Here is a 16,097-nt window from a genome sequence, read left to right as displayed (position 1 = left end):
GCGGAAATGTGTTTTCGTGTACATTCGAATTAATCCGTGCATATTCTATATTGGATTTAATCCCCATATGTATTCTATTTAATACGTGTATATATTCGAATTAATACGTGTATATATTCGAATTAATACGTGGATATATTCGAATTAATACGTGTATATATTCGAATTAATATGCGGATATATTTAAGCCATATGATTGACTAATAATATATAAGCGTATTAATTCCAATTAATACGCTCATATATTATGCGGTATTTATCCCACATGGCTTGCCATATACGTACTTGTTGTGTGCATATCACTCAGATACTGTATGCATATGGTATGTGTGAGATCGGACACGTATCGCGCGCTTGTGGCATAGACAAATAAGCCAGTTTAGACAGGGCATGCGGTACAAAGCCGCGTGACGCCATTCACACACTCATTCACAGACTTTAAGGGTTTTACATAGGGACGGATATAAAACTTGTAAAAAAATTTCCAGGACACGAAAGTCATTGATTTGCGTACAAGTATAGGGGACATTTAATATTGCGTCCGTTCATCTCAAAAAGTGTGGGACATATCCCCATGTCTCCTCCCCCATCCCCCCCCCCCCCCGGATTGACGCCCATGTGCCTCGGTAGCAGAGACTCTCACTGTGCGACACGTGGCATAGTATACAGGAACATTTTAGCGAATTACGTTAAGGATAAAAAACAGATAATTGGTGAAGGTAAGACTGATATATATGAAAGGAGAAAAAGGTGACCCCCCCAAAAAAAATCATGCTCATGATACGTCATCCGTTGAACAAGTGATAAGGTACCAACAGCGATGACCAGAGTGTACGTGTATATGTATCATATGTACAATATGTGTACTCATTTGTATGATAAATATATATATATATATATATATATATATATATATATATATATATATATATATATATATATATATAAATATATATATATATATATATATATATATACATATATAAATATATATACAGGGTTATAGCCACGCCGGCCGGCGGCGGCAGGTGGTAACCGCCACTCACGCCTGCCGGCCGGCATTGGAAGTGAATGAACAGTCCACTGGCCGGCACAAAAAATAGTTAAATGCTTGTGAAATACAACAAAAGTAACCAATTTATCTTTCCCTTGCCGTAAAACATGATAATAACGTCACCTTTTTCTGTTATTTACCAATTGTAAATCTGAAAAGTAGCAAAAATCACCCTTAAGCGGGCCCCTGGACCCCCGACCGTGAGATGCGAGAGCTTCGCTCGCTACGCTTCGCAAATTTATTTAACCAGCCCTCACAATCTCCTAGCTATAACCCTGTATATATATATATATATATATATATATATATATATATATATATATATATATATATATATATGTATATATATATATATATATATATATATATATATATATATATATATATATATATATATATATACACACACACGTAACACACATACATATGCGTGTGTGTGTGTGCTTGTTACACATATTCTATATATTACATATTCTTTATTTTATATCACATGTTACATATTTATTTTATTTTCTGTTTATCTTATATATTGTATGATATATTATACATTTTTACACTTTTTCATACACTTTTTTTCCCAGTTCGCCAGACGAAATGGCAACAAACGCTCTCGGCTAATTCTTTCCGTCGACATGATAGTCTTTGGTATCAAGTTGCTGTTCTACTCCTGAAGACGAATGCGCACAAGAAGAAAACTCTGTCACATCTGAGCTTTTACCTGTATAAAGAGTACATGAGAGATTGCATGCTCAAAAAGTGGTATAAGGTTGACAAAGAAGAAATATCAACAAAAGAAGACGTGTCAATTAAGGGAACAGAACGCTGCGACGAAAGCGCCGCTACTAACCGGCAATGTAACGATAGCCAGTCAGATAAAGAGACGAATGATGATACACACGACCTGACTCCATCTGAGGAGAGATTCTGCATCTGTTGCGAAGTGAACGATGGCAGTCCCTACCTCCAGTGCGACATCTGTGACAATTGGTACCATTTCAGGTGCGTGGGATTATCCACTTCTCCTGATACCACAGACCATGTAGAACGCTCAAATTTTACGTGCAACAGATGTCTTCCGCTGACAGGTCGTGGAATATGTAACATTGGTAACTCATGTTGGTTTGCAGCTATCATCCAGGCTATTAAAGTTACAGACGCTGGACAAATATTGAAGAACACCTCCCCGACGATTGGCACAGTTGCTGACGAAATCAGGCGGTTCCTTTTTGAATTAGAAGAGGACAAAACGGAACCCTTAAGCGATGTTGTAGTTAGGCAGGCGATAAAGACCATTGCTGAAGAAGTCCGTGGTCCTTTTACCAATATTACGAGTCAGCAGGATGCCAGTGAGTTTTTCGCACGCTGCATTAGTGATGCCATTCAAAGGGAAAATGTCAAAAGCAACACACCACTCGTGACAACGACTTTTCTTTCTGAAATAATATCTTGTTTGAATTGTGGCAACTCAGAGAGACGACAGCAGTCACTTCCTATGCTGACCATCACCACAGATAACACAGAGGCTGAGAGAAATATTAGCGCTATATTTCAAGACGAGGTTCGAGAGGAAGTATTGTGCAATCAATGTAAACAGAACCAGGTGAAAGGATACAGTTATGAAATTCACAAACTACCTCCATGTATTGTTCTAAATGTAAATCGTACCAGAGCAGGTGGACGAAAGAGCGCAGTTCCTGTAACTTCTTTAATATCGCTGGAAATTTCAGACTTTCAGTTGAACTTTTCCGATCAATGTTACGCAGGATATCATTATAAACTGGTATCTGCGGTCGTACACCAAGGCGTAGATTGCAGGAGCGGTCATTACTATACATATACGTTTAGGAACAACGGAGTGGTCTGTCATAACGACGAAGACGTAGAGAGATCTACGTTTGAGGAAGCGGTCGCAGACATAGCGGTGAATGGCGTTATTCTCTTCTACGAGCTTTCGTCTGAGAGAAGTGCCATAACATGGTTCACAGAGAAAGACGATGAAGAAATACCCAAGTTGGAAGAGGAGAATGTTCCACTACCGGAAGGTAAAACTGCGGACAACGGTACTACTGAAAAACCGCAAGTAAAGATACCTGATAACGCCGAAGAGCTTGAAAAGACGGTTGACCAGGACGACGAGGCTGTACATGGCCCAATCAGTCTGGAAACGCTTTCCTCATTGAATGTTTGCCAGGTATATGACAAATATTTCGAAGCGTCCATTCCGACTAATGCCTCTTTTTCGATTGACGAAAACGATTGGAAAAACCTTAGAAGCAGGCAAAAGGGTACACGATTACCTTTACAGTGGGTAAATGTGTTTTATAAAGGGCTCCGGCAATCAAACCCATTCTGTACCTTGATGTTCAAAAGACACCGGGTTTCCAAGAAGGGCAGCAGGAAAATTTCCGGTGACATTTTCAGTGCTTACGCATATTGCTCTCGACGACCGACATGTTCCGTTTTGGCAAGACTCTCGATGGCCAGTAACCTAAAATGCATGGTGTTTTATACAGGCTGCGTCAAACACGAAACAGATGAGACTTCACAGCGTCCCGTGCGAGCCGATGAACGGAAAACGCTGCAAAATGAATTGTGGAAAAGCCATTGCCCATCACGTTTGCACACGGAACGTCTCGTAAAGCTTGACGAGCATACATTGGCTAGCGGAAACCTAACCGGAGTATGTGTCGATGGCTCTGTTTTCAAACAGATAAGCTACGAGGGAAGACGGCAACTACAGAGCGATAAAGATGTATTAACAAGTCTTCTTTTGAAAAAACAAGATAGTTTGAACAACTACATCAGACAGATTTCTGCCTCTCCGAGCTATGTAATCTCATTTACGGACGCTGGGGTTCGCCTCTTCCATGAGCTCGCAAAGACAGTGCCATTGCACTGGGATGCCACGGGTTCAGTGACATGGAAAGATGGCAACAAGGAATATCTGTATTATGCTATTGTTTTCCCAAATCCAACGAGACAAGAGGAGGGGGAGAAGTCATCCCCATGTCCCATAGCAGAGCTAATTTCAACAAATCAGTCTGAGCCAACTATATCTAACTGGCTTCAGTTGTTTAGATACAGAGAGAAGAGCATATACGGGTTTAGAAACCTAACAACCCCTTGTTTAATATCAAGCGATAGGAGCCTTCCATTGTTGGTATATTCACTTAAGGTTTTCTCTGGAGAAACGATGAAGCAATACCTGGAGAGAAGCTGGAGAATCGTGAGCGGTGTTGCTTCTGACGAAGACTTGAACGGCATGGTTGTACACAGCGGCCTTTGCCACTTCATGAAGGACGGCAAAGAGTACTGCCGTAAGTACTATAAGAAAGAACTCGTGGTTTGGCATGTGCTTGTTTCGTCTTCTCGCAGAAGTTCGCGTGTTGCAAGACTTTCGAAAACTGATGTATTCGATTTGCATTGTCCTTCGAGCAGAACTCTACTCACCGATCTGTCAACTTCACATGAAGGAAATCTTGTCAACACTTCGCAGTCGAGATTCCTCTGAAATGAATGAAATTGTTGTCACTGACAACGAGTGCGAGGGAGAAGAAATAAATCCTTTGAAGCAAACTCAAACAAGCAGATGCACAGAAGAGGATGCTTTAGCTCAGGAATCGTCGAATTTCAAGACACTATGTCACAACATAGACAACGACGCGAAGGAAGCCCTGTCAAAAGAGGAAAGTTCAGCTGGCTACGATAACTCAAAACCAAACTGTTTCAAAAGTAGCCAACTGATAGAGAGAATGCTGACATATGTTTTGCCTACCATTCCTATCTGGTCACAACTCATTCTAGGTGACCTGACCAGACACTCGACAAAATATCAAAAGGCTAATTACGACACTACCAGATATTTTATCCGCAACCCACCAACGACACAGGGCTACATGGAAGCATACAATAACAATTTTAAAATGACGACGGTGGCCAACTTTCGATTTCGCTTGGACGAATTACTACAAAGAATGTTCACTGCTATCGAGGCACAACAAAAGAAGTTTGTTCTCCAGTATAGGGTGCGCAAGCAAAAGAAAATGGGAAAACGAGCAACAACATTGGTGGAAGAAAAATGGAGTCGGACGTCGAAAAAAACCAGAGATGATATGAAGAAAAGATCGAGGAAGGGGGCCATTGGAAACTGCAAAACGGCAGCAGAAAATATTCTACAGACAGTTACATTCGAATATGACAGAGAACGAGGAAGGAAAACAGAGGACTCTACTCCGTCTCACTTAAATAAAACGAATAAAAGGAAGTCAAACACCCTAATTGGAACTCCTCGAACCAGCAAAACCCTCAAAAACCAGCCTTAACCAAAACGACAAGAAATCCTGGAAACGGGAAATAAACAAAAAGGTAGTGGAGGGCAAACTGTTGGAACCCAGACGATAATCATTGATGAAGAAAAGGAGTACACTGAAAACTACGACCGACGGGATCTGTACGAATCACTATTGCGTAATTCGTGGTTAGATGACAACGTAGTCAATGACTATTTAGATTTGCTGCAAACACAGGTGACGAATTTCAACGTGTTCCTTTGCAATTCATTCCAAATGAGTTCACGAATGTCAATTTCCCAAATCTCTAGAAAATGGTACAGAGCACAAAAACTCATCGGAAGTAGATGGATTCTCCTTCCCGTTAATCGCAACAGCGTACACTGGGTACTACTAGCTGCAAATGCAATTACGCAAACACTTTATTATCTCGACCCCCTTGGAGGCGACAATCTTGGTGGAGAAATGAAGTGCTTCATTCGTTTCCTTGACGAGAGGTCAGCGTTGGAAGGACATTCATGGCGTTGTACGAGATGGTCAGTTGAAACCACTTTTTCTTTTAAATTGTCACTCCAACCAACCCCAAGCGACTGTGGTCTGTATATCCTTCTTTACGCCAGAACTTTGTTGTTGGAGAAGGAAATGCAAAGTAACACTGACATTCAAGCAGAACGGAATTCAATCTACCAAACACTTCACAATTACGATATGCAGCGGTTTTAAGTTTCATGTATACATGTTCCGCGAGATACTATTTACTGCCAAGAAACACTGAACTGTAAAATTCAGACTTGGTGCCAAATTGTTAATGTGAGAGATGTTATACCAATGACGAGATTAAAACACTGTCGCTTTCAGTATGGAAAACATTTATTATCCTTAACGACGAGCTTAGCGGCGCTTTGCACATGTTTCCGGACCTATATGAATTCATTGGGACTTATCATGCTTTTCTACGTACGAGTTTGGCAGACATCCAACTATACCATCCACCAGTTTTGGGGGTGAGTGTCATCTTTCCAACCCGTGGGTATATATGATGTGTTCTCGATGAAAGTAAAAATATTCTGCAAAGCATACATTTGCTAACCAAAATATGATCACATAGACTTGTAACCAAAATATTATCACATATTTCAGATCAATGATCTGCTGTTGTTGCTTATAATTGCCACTTATACTTGCCACTTATAATTGCTTATAAAAGCCTTTTCAGACTTAAAATGTTTCCGTTTGCTAGTTACCAAAGGAAGTATTTGACCAGGTTCTTTGATAGTTTATGGCTTGGTAAATGTGCAAAACGTTGTCTTCTAACGTTTTCCATACCAGGGAGTTGTTATGGAACAACTCCCTGTCCATACAGATTTCCTCGCTTCTTCACCGACGCATTCCAGTTTATCTTTCAAGATCGGCCTATGACAACTTGACTTTAACTTCCTACAGTAAGTATTTTTAACTAGTCAGTAAGAATAAATGAGCAACAACCATTCTCCTTTCTCGTGTTAAGCAAATAAAGTAGCATGATTAGATCTTGCAATCATTTGGAATTAAAAAGAGAAACAGAACGAAAGAAATAATCGTCTTGTTGCTACTAGAATTTTTTTGTGCCATGTCTTTTGTACTGAAGTAATTCTTACAGACAATGGGAGAAATACTTGAAGCCAAAGGAAATATTTAATGGGGTTCTTTGATAATTAATGGCTTTCAATGTTTCCATACAGATTCCATCGCTCCTGTATATATACCGACGCATTCCAGCAAATCTGTCACGATCGGCGCATGACAACTTCACTTTTACTTTATACAGTAAGTCTGTTTTAACTTTGTCAGTAAATCTAAATAAGCAACGACCATGGCCGCGCATTTCTCGTGTTAAGCAACTATAGAAGTAATAGATCTTTCAATCATTTGAAATAAAAAGAGTAAAAGAAAGACAGAAACTTGCTCAACAAAAATAAAATGATTGCGACATCGTCATGCTGTGAAGGAATAAGGCAATTGTTCGAGAAAGAGTGTTTGCCACGCCAGAACAGTTGCATTTCCCTCTTTGGCAAAATGTTGCTAAGTTATGAAATCATCACTATCATAGTTATTTCATCGTCATTCACCGGGTACCATTCTTTCATTTGAATGAAATTTAAATCTTAATTTGGACAGAGGCAGAAAACATTAACCGGTTCATCCCTATTTTTTTTTCTACAGGGTAGCAAATTGCACATTCAAAGTTTGCAGAGAGCCGTATTCACAAATGTTCTCTGTACACACTGTTTTATGGAAGCGTAAGTTATGCAAAACCGGTGCCGTTGGCATTTGTTATGGTGTCAAGGAGGAACAGGAAGGACGACCATTGGGCTGTACTCAGGGTAGTATAAAAGAAGCCCTTCCTTTTAACCCCATAGTTAACCGTTTCGTCTTGACCTGTGATGCTGCGAAGTATGAGAGCAGTTGAATCCGTCTTTCCAGATGGCACCATCGAAGGCTGTCTGTTTCACTGGCGTCAAGTGGTATGGGGAAAGGTGAATTGTTTTTATATGTTTTGGCAAGTCAAGAGAAAATATAAAATGCATTTTATTTATACATAATGAAATTTAATCTATACATCCGTCGTAATATATTATATATTTTTCTATATCGCTGTACAAGCTTTAAGATTGAGGAAAGCTTATTCATCGTCAGAAGCTGTGCAAACGTATATTCGAAAACTGATGATGGCATTACCTATGCTACCACTACAACAAGTTTGGCCTCAGTTCGATATTCTCAAAGGGGAGCAAATAAAGGAGTGGTCTTACTAAATGGAATCCACCTGGACGTGTGTATTAAGAGAGCCATTCACACGATATTGAAGGTATGTCTCAACAATCCTTTTTTGTATTAAATACTATATCACTTGTTTTACTGGTCATCATTGAAGTTCCTCTTTTGTTTTTATTTACACATGAAATTATATTTACACATTGTTTTTTAGGATGGCGTCGCTACCTGAACCAAATCGCTGGAAAGGAAGTACCGTTTTATGATATTGTTACAACTCTACACATAGAGTCTGAAACCTTTGTTACAATGTACAAGTGTTGCTGAGGTCGGAAGGAACACTGAGGAGGGTCCCAAAAAAAAAACGGGCACACAGGACACTGCAGTCTCGAGTGCAGCAGTTCTGGGAAGAGTTTGAGACAGGAGACCAAACGACTGCGAGAATCCTCAAGTCATGTTCGCGACTGTTCGGAACCATGGACACAAAACAACAATAGATAGCCATAATCAGCTGGACAGATCTGGTATTTTTTCAGGAACTAACTCCTCGCCTGTCCCCACGGGGAAAAAAGAGGGCATGGGCAGGGCCTTGGGGGTAGTTCCCAAGTGCGCTCAACCATGTTTATATATCTAACAAAAAGCTAACATTTTCACAAACAAAAAACATGAAACAGACTGAACTGGTGACAAGCGTTACATGAAGTATGTAAAAGGTACGTTCCCTTGTTAATGTGTTCCATGTTTTTCTCCCTAAGCCTTAAACAAGTAAAAGAAAGCAAGTTAAAAAGGAAACTCACCTTTTAAAGTATTGTCTACAAGAATCCTAAACTGTATTCTTGTACCATTATTCAAGAGAAAAGAAACTATTATTAAACTCAGCCATCTTGAATATACTAAAACATCTATTGACAGCCTTCCCACCAAATCCTTCCTATCTATGCCATGTTCTAATTACAGAGCAAAAATACAATAACATGGAGGCTTGCCGACACTGGTATTAAAGAAAACTTTCCAATGCCTTCAACCATGCTTTCCACACCTACCAGATTTTACTCTTTCGAAATAGCCTAGCCTATATGCCTTCCTTGGTTTATCCCCTAAAAGAGTTACTTTCCTCACTTAGTCGTTTTAGTACACAGTTTCGTCAAGTACTGCAAATATCTCTTCCCACACAGCTTCTGAGTCCCGTGAAATATGAAATATTTTTTTCACTAAAATCTCTTTGATTAAAATCATAAATTACATTTACTACAGTTTTCACTACCTAAATTTAACTCTTTCAAAAAACCGTAGCCAATTAGCCTTCTCTCTTTCGTCTCATGAGAAACGTTAGTTTCCTCCCCAACAAGCGTTACTTTTCTTCCCTATGATTTCGAGGAGGAGGAAATTAATGTTTTAAGGGGAGGAAACTAATGGGTCAGCAAACTAACGGGAGCCCTACATTATGTCTGAATTAATTTAAGATCTCTCAGAAGTGTTTTCAATACTTGATATGTTTATTTTTTTTTTCTGATATCAAAAATTCATTTTTAATAAATTTGAGATATCGCCAAACATTAAAGGGTCGAATATGATCTGAAAGATATATCATTTTATACTGCAAGGCTTACCATTTCCGGAGTAGACGGAGAGTGAGTGGGGTGAGGGGGCTTTAAGTATGGTCAGGACACGTCGCAGCTTTGATGGAGAGACTAGTGATTATAGGTATATTTACTGTGTATATGCTGGGTTGTGGATGGGGGCATTGTACAGAGTACTACAGAAGGGTAAGTTTGGTTGAAAATGTTCCTACTTCACTGTCGTATTGTGACTATTAGTAAAAAATCTATTTACAATAAGCATATGATTTATCATTGAATATTGATGTTGCTATGGGGAGAGATTCAGTTGATGAGAGAAGGGGTATTAGGAGGGAGGTTGACAACCGGGCAGTGGTTATGATTGATGGGAGGGGAACGAATTGATTTGTGAATTATGAAGTCAAAGCAATTAGTTTCTCATTTTTTTGTATTTGTTTGTACAAGTATTAAATTATGCGATATAAATTAGCCTTTTATGAGACCCTTGTTCCAGTTACAACAATTGAGGTGTCAGAGATGATGTGGATGCACAGCAGCACTTATCACTCGAGAAGTTTGGTAGCCTGTAATATATTCTAATTATTCACGAATGAAAATTTAACAGAATGTCAAACAATAAGCCATATCCCACACATTCAAACATCAAATTATACTTTACTGAAAAAAATAATAAGTCTTGAACTCATCGAGCTATCAAGATTTCATCCAAATAATTTCAAATGGACTATAAACTTTTTAAGAAACCTCACTTCCATACCTTCCCAACAATGCATATGTTCCTATTGCAAATCGTGACTGGATTTTGAGTAATTAAAATTGGTAAATAATTTCCCCTGAACCTCCTTGACCGGCCTATGTATATAGTTAACACAATGTATCATTTGTTAATACAAATTAACGCTGATGTAATATTAATTGGCTTTGTAAAGCAGGGAGTTCCATAACAACTCCCTTGTGACACCTAGACAACCTTTGAAGTCACAATGATAAGCTGCTTAAACCATCTTTCTCAACGTGGGATTCAACGGTAAGGAATTAACCTAACCGTTTAGACAATTATGTTCATTAAACAGTACCGTAAACTCACACTATGGAAGGTACAGTTAGCGTACTCGTTCAGCAAGTTGGTGCTGAACGTGCATGCTAACTTCAATTGGGTTTATTTACGGTTAAATCACGAATGTACGGCTGAATGTGCGGCTCACTTGACTCTAGTCAGCATTACCGGATAGAAATCACGAGATAGTTATGGACTAGGTACCGTACAAAGTCTAAACAATGATACGCGTTGCACAGATCATTCGTATGGAACGCCGAAATATCACAGGATCTGAAGCTACCCAAAACAGGATGTGCTATACAACCAAGGAGATTCTGCCAGGAACCTCCTTGCTACAACCCTTAACAGATCGTGCTACTACTCCTGACTGAAGATGATTCTGTAAAAAGGTGGCTCTGCTACTATTTTCAACAGACGACGCTACTTCAACTTCAGGCGGCGATGCTACTATAACTTTGCGGCGTTACTACTACTACCCTAACCGGAAGGTGCTACTATTCCAAATTGGAGTCACTACTACCCAAAACAAGAGTTGCTAATAAGCTGTAACTACGAAATGATTCCAAAACAAGTTTCTTTGAACTATAATCATTAAACGCCTCGTTATTCCTTTTTGGGATATATGCGCTTACCGTTTAGCTGAATTAAATTTAAAATGTTGCCGCCCTAATATGTCACTTGATGGGTAAATATCTTTGTTAAAAGTTATGTCAAGCTTTGGCAAAATTTAGAACATTGATCATTAATCTACCTTACGGTCATTGGTGTATCTATGTTATGTATTTGTGCTATGCAACAGGTAAACTGTTTACTTGAACATCTGGGTCAAGTCTGAACCCGATGTCTGTGCGACTGAACTTAAACAGCAGAGTCCATTCTTTGAGATATCGTCAATAAAGAATGCTTCTTTGTCATGGGTGCTGATATCCACTAAGTTGTCATTTGTTTTCTTTGATTACAACACGTTGCATAATGGTACATCTTTTCGCAATTGTTGCACTGGTTTACCATATGCTGGACATTTATCGTAGTTGTGGTGTCCTCCAAAGTTACCACACAGCTTTTAGGAGCCTTTGAGTTTGAGCTTGTGTGCCATTAATTATTAGATCAGGATGTTTTGTTTACTAGGACCAGCTATATTGAAATGAGCCGCCCATGTGTTTTGGTGCTTAGCGCCCCATTTTTGTTTCCTTTACTAAAGAATATTGAAGTTCATATGGAACAAGCCACCATCATAGACGTAAGCATATAAAAGTATTGCAGCAATTTGAGCAGTCTGTTGCAGTACATTGTTGTTTACTTACAAGTAGTCTGTTTTTTCTTCGATTATATTATATTGTTTTAATTTTTAAAGGAATCTCCATTTTTTGTAACTCCCAGATGCCTTCGGTAATGTATGATGACTCACACGTTCATACTTTAAGTTTGTCATGAAATACAATTTATCCCTTCATAACCTCAACAAGGATACATATTTTTACCACAAACATTTATTCACTACGTCATTTGCAACAAGGCCTCTGTCGTGTTGCATTTCAATCTTCTTAAATAGCGGTTATAGGACTATATGTGCAAACAGCAAGAGCAGACTTTCATCTCAGTCACAACAACATTGTTGTCACCGTTACTTGAGTTGAAGGTTACTTTCCTATCTATCAATAGGATATAGCATATGCGCAGGTACTATTGTTGCTATAATACAATACGATGATGTAACGACACGTCAAAGCTCCTTGTTTGTCGTTAGCGTTAACAAGTATTTTCTCCAATCAAATGTTTTAACTTGGGTTGATTCTTTACATTATATTAGACGCTTTACGGGAATTGTTTGTTAGATAAAATCTTATAAGGGGTGTCACTTGCTTGAGTTATGAACAACGTTAAGGGGGAACTCTCTCATGTTGCCCGATTTTGGAGGTCACTGAGTAGGACGTCTAGGTCACGTTTTCCAGGGACCAAAAATGTTAGGTCTGGGTAAATCTTAACCAGCACGCATGTCGTATTTTATCGTGTTTTATAGGTTGGTGGTTGTAGACTGGGCGTGGTTTATGTTTCTAATAGAGTTAAGTGTAGGTTCACACATTGTAGGCATAGGAAGTTGTTTCTGTTTAAAAGCAACTGCTGGCTCGTACCAGAGGGTTGGTTCCCTGCCCGGACTAGGACGGGGAGAAAGATCCTGACCATGAGTTAGGAGACGAACGAGTCATCTATTGGCGCAAACAGCGGTGGACCATCGCAGGAGGTCGGATCGGACGACGAGTAAAATAACCTAGAAGACCAGGTTCTACATTCCTTCGGTTCAACTCCGCCGCCGTTCACCATCCCGCCAACTTCGCCGCCGTTCACCATCCCGCCATCTGCGCCGCCGTTCACCATTCCGCCAACTGCGCCGCCGTTCACCATCCCGCCATCTGCGCCGCCATTCACCATCCCGCCATCTGCGCCGCCGTTCACCATTCCGTCAACTGCGCCGCCGTTCACCATTCCGCCAACTGCGCCGCCGTTCCCCATAGCCCAATCTTCAGCGCCGACGTCTATCGTTCTGCCCTCCGGGCCGAGACAAGCAATTAGTAATGTACTGTGTTGTATTTAACTTCATCGACTTCTGAGCACGTGTTTAAACCTGGTTTCATATTTAATAATTGCCTCTGTAATGCACGACCACTGTGCACCATCTTGACATGTATATAGATCGTAAATAAACGGGTAAACTTTAATATCTCATGTCGACAGCCTCATTCCTGTGTTCCCGCATTCCCACTCTTCCTTGCGCACACCACCGAGGACGGCGCGTTACATTGGTGGCAGCGGTGGGATTCCAGTGTGTTCGTTTTGGTTAGAGCGAAGTAAGATGTCGGACACCAACCCGTTTGCAGATGATTTGACGAATGAGCAGCGTGCATGGTCGCTCCCCGATATTCACCGATCTGAGGTGCCTGAGTTCGACCCGTTACTGGGAGAGGGACCAGTGACTCATGCAGAAGAGGGAAGCCGTGACCGAACTAGATATAGACGGCACGACGAGATGACGAGTCGAAATTTACTGACTGAAGAGCCCACCACCACACAAGTGAGAAGAGAGGCGCAAGACACGATACAGCAATCCGTCGGACAACCCTCCACGCGTCAACCAGATAGGTCCAGTATCCAAGCTCCAGAGGACTTAACTGCCCAAGAGTGAGAGTGGAGAAGCCCCCGGACCATGTGGATGAATGATGGTAGGCCGAGGGGAGATCCCATCCATCGACCGAATTGGGGAACTCATTTGACCGCCCTTTCACAGAAGGACAAGACAAAGAGCAGAAATGACGAAAGATTGCATTGGTTAAAATCGATCAAGTGTTGGAACTGTGGAGAAACAGGCCACTTCCGAAGGAATTGCCCTATGCATAAGAAATACGAGAGCCGACCGGATGGCGTAAAGAAGACGGAAAACAAGCAGAAGTCGGATTCGTAGGGCGGAGTCCGACTTTTCCGCTAGGTGAGCCCGCAATACCACTTTTTAGGAGTAGAGTGCGGTCCGTTGGTACCCGTGGTTTGTACTCGAAGGGGCAGCTGGAAGGGGTCGATGTGACTTTCTTTATCGACACCGGGTCTGAGTTCACTGTTATGCAAACGAAGTTCTTTGAGCGACTGTGCGCGAAGAGGGATAAGGTCCTTGCCGACATTGCAGAGAATTTGGCGGTAGCGGACGGTAGACCACTGCACAGTATGGGACGTGGTAGATTCCTGATTAAAGTGGGGCAACTAGAAGCGATGCATGATATTTGGGTGGCAGATATAGACGCTGATGCACTTCTTGGGTGCGACTTCAAACAGAGATTCGATTGCACGATAGCCACTGGAAAGGAGGATATGACCATTGGTGGACTACAACAGAGTACCGTTGAGGAAAAGCTTGATAGGTGCAGAGTTGTGTCAGCAAGGACGGTGGTTGTTCCTGCCTCGAGCGAAGGGATGGCGACGGCCCGAGTCCCAGGCTGGAAAATGCAAGGAGAATCTGCTATTGTGGAGTGCAGCGAGAAGTTTCTCGAGAAGCACCCCGAGATGATCGCTAGGGCCATTGTGGACCCCAATAGGGAGACAATACCTTTAAGACTAATGAATCCGACGAGCAGACCCCTACCACTTTACGAAGGCACTACTGTGGGTGAATGTCTTTCTGCAGAAGAAAAAGGCATTGAAGAAAAAACAGTTGCCCGTCGTAAGACCAGGGAGAGAAGCGTTGTAGAATGCAAGGAGAAATATGCAACTCTGGACGAACATTTGCATAAGCTAGCAGAGCAGAGCTCTGCCTACCTTGGTGACGCGGAAGCGATATTGCTGATAAAACTTCTGGCCGATAATGCAGACGTCTTTGCTCGATGTAAAAGGGACCTTGGCGCACTGACTTGGTCCAACATGCAATCGACACCGGAACTTCTAGGCCAATTCGACAGGCCCCGCGTCGCCTCCCGATACACCGCAAGGAAGAGGCCGAGAAAGAGGTAGAAAGAATGCTAGACCAGGGCATCATTGAACCTTCATCAAGCCCATGGGCATCGCCAGTTGTACTGGTCCGGAAGAAGCAGATTGTTTATTCCATAGAAGAACTCAAATAGTTGATTGTTTAGCTGTACCACACATCTCGGCTCTGGAGGAAAACAGCTAAAACTAGATAGACTGTCCCTTTAAGTTACGCACCAGCCAGAAATGTAAACATCCCCGTAAAAGATTGGAAAAAGTCCGCAGCGTTGGAGGTCATCGTTGGCTGTGAAGGCTGTAGATATAGACGTAAATGTTTACAAATACTTTGTTCGTGACGAAAAACGAAAGGTTGGCCAGAAAATCTCTATTTTCAATTGATATCTGTCAGCAAGTCACCAGACCACCACCGAGGTACCACGACTAGCGCTAGCAAAGACTGAACTAAATCTGGAACAAAGACTACTTATTTCAAGCCCAGATGGAGTTTGGACTACCGGAATCCCCCCTCTTCGTTAGCTACCTGCCTAGAATAAATAACTGTTTTGGGGATCTACAGTTAGTGAATTATCTTGTTCCGCGATGATTTAGGAGTAGTTGAAGGCCGTTTTGAAAATTCACTTGGTTTCATTTTCCAATGCAATGTGAATGCGACATATTTCCTCAAGTTCGAACATTATTTCCGTGATTCGTTAGTCATGGTTGTACACAAATATAAGGAAAATTGATATGCATAATATTTGCACCAAGCTCTTAACACAATCATACCATGTAATGGCTTGCTAGACTGACAAAAGTTAATAAATAAGCATATCATACTGCTGACAATCAAAATGAAATTAGGATACTTAGTTCCTGAGAGATAAAACCTTGATTGGATTAATAGTCGAGATGTC

The 16,097-nt window shown here is 41.0% G+C and overlaps 1 protein-coding gene and 1 long non-coding RNA gene across 2 annotated transcripts in view; one reads left to right on the top strand and one right to left on the bottom strand.

The window, feature by feature from the left end:
- LOC139983232 (uncharacterized) overlaps positions 1 to 16,097 on the bottom strand; it is a 104,429-nt gene that overhangs the window by 52,463 nt on the left and 35,869 nt on the right. The window lies entirely within an intron of this gene.
- On the top strand, positions 5,450 to 9,561 carry LOC139983241 (uncharacterized). Its single transcript, XR_011798565.1, has 6 exons — positions 5,450 to 6,347; positions 6,707 to 6,785; positions 7,065 to 7,149; positions 7,546 to 7,859; positions 7,987 to 8,191; positions 8,312 to 9,561. It is a non-coding gene; the product is annotated as an uncharacterized lncRNA (long non-coding RNA).

This window comes from Apostichopus japonicus, chromosome 16 (genome assembly GCF_037975245.1).
Source record: "Apostichopus japonicus isolate 1M-3 chromosome 16, ASM3797524v1, whole genome shotgun sequence".
Classification (NCBI taxonomy): Eukaryota; Metazoa; Echinodermata; class Holothuroidea; order Aspidochirotida; family Stichopodidae; genus Apostichopus; species Apostichopus japonicus.
Note: the sequence above shows the minus strand (reverse complement) of the source record. Positions and strands in the feature narration are given on the sequence as shown.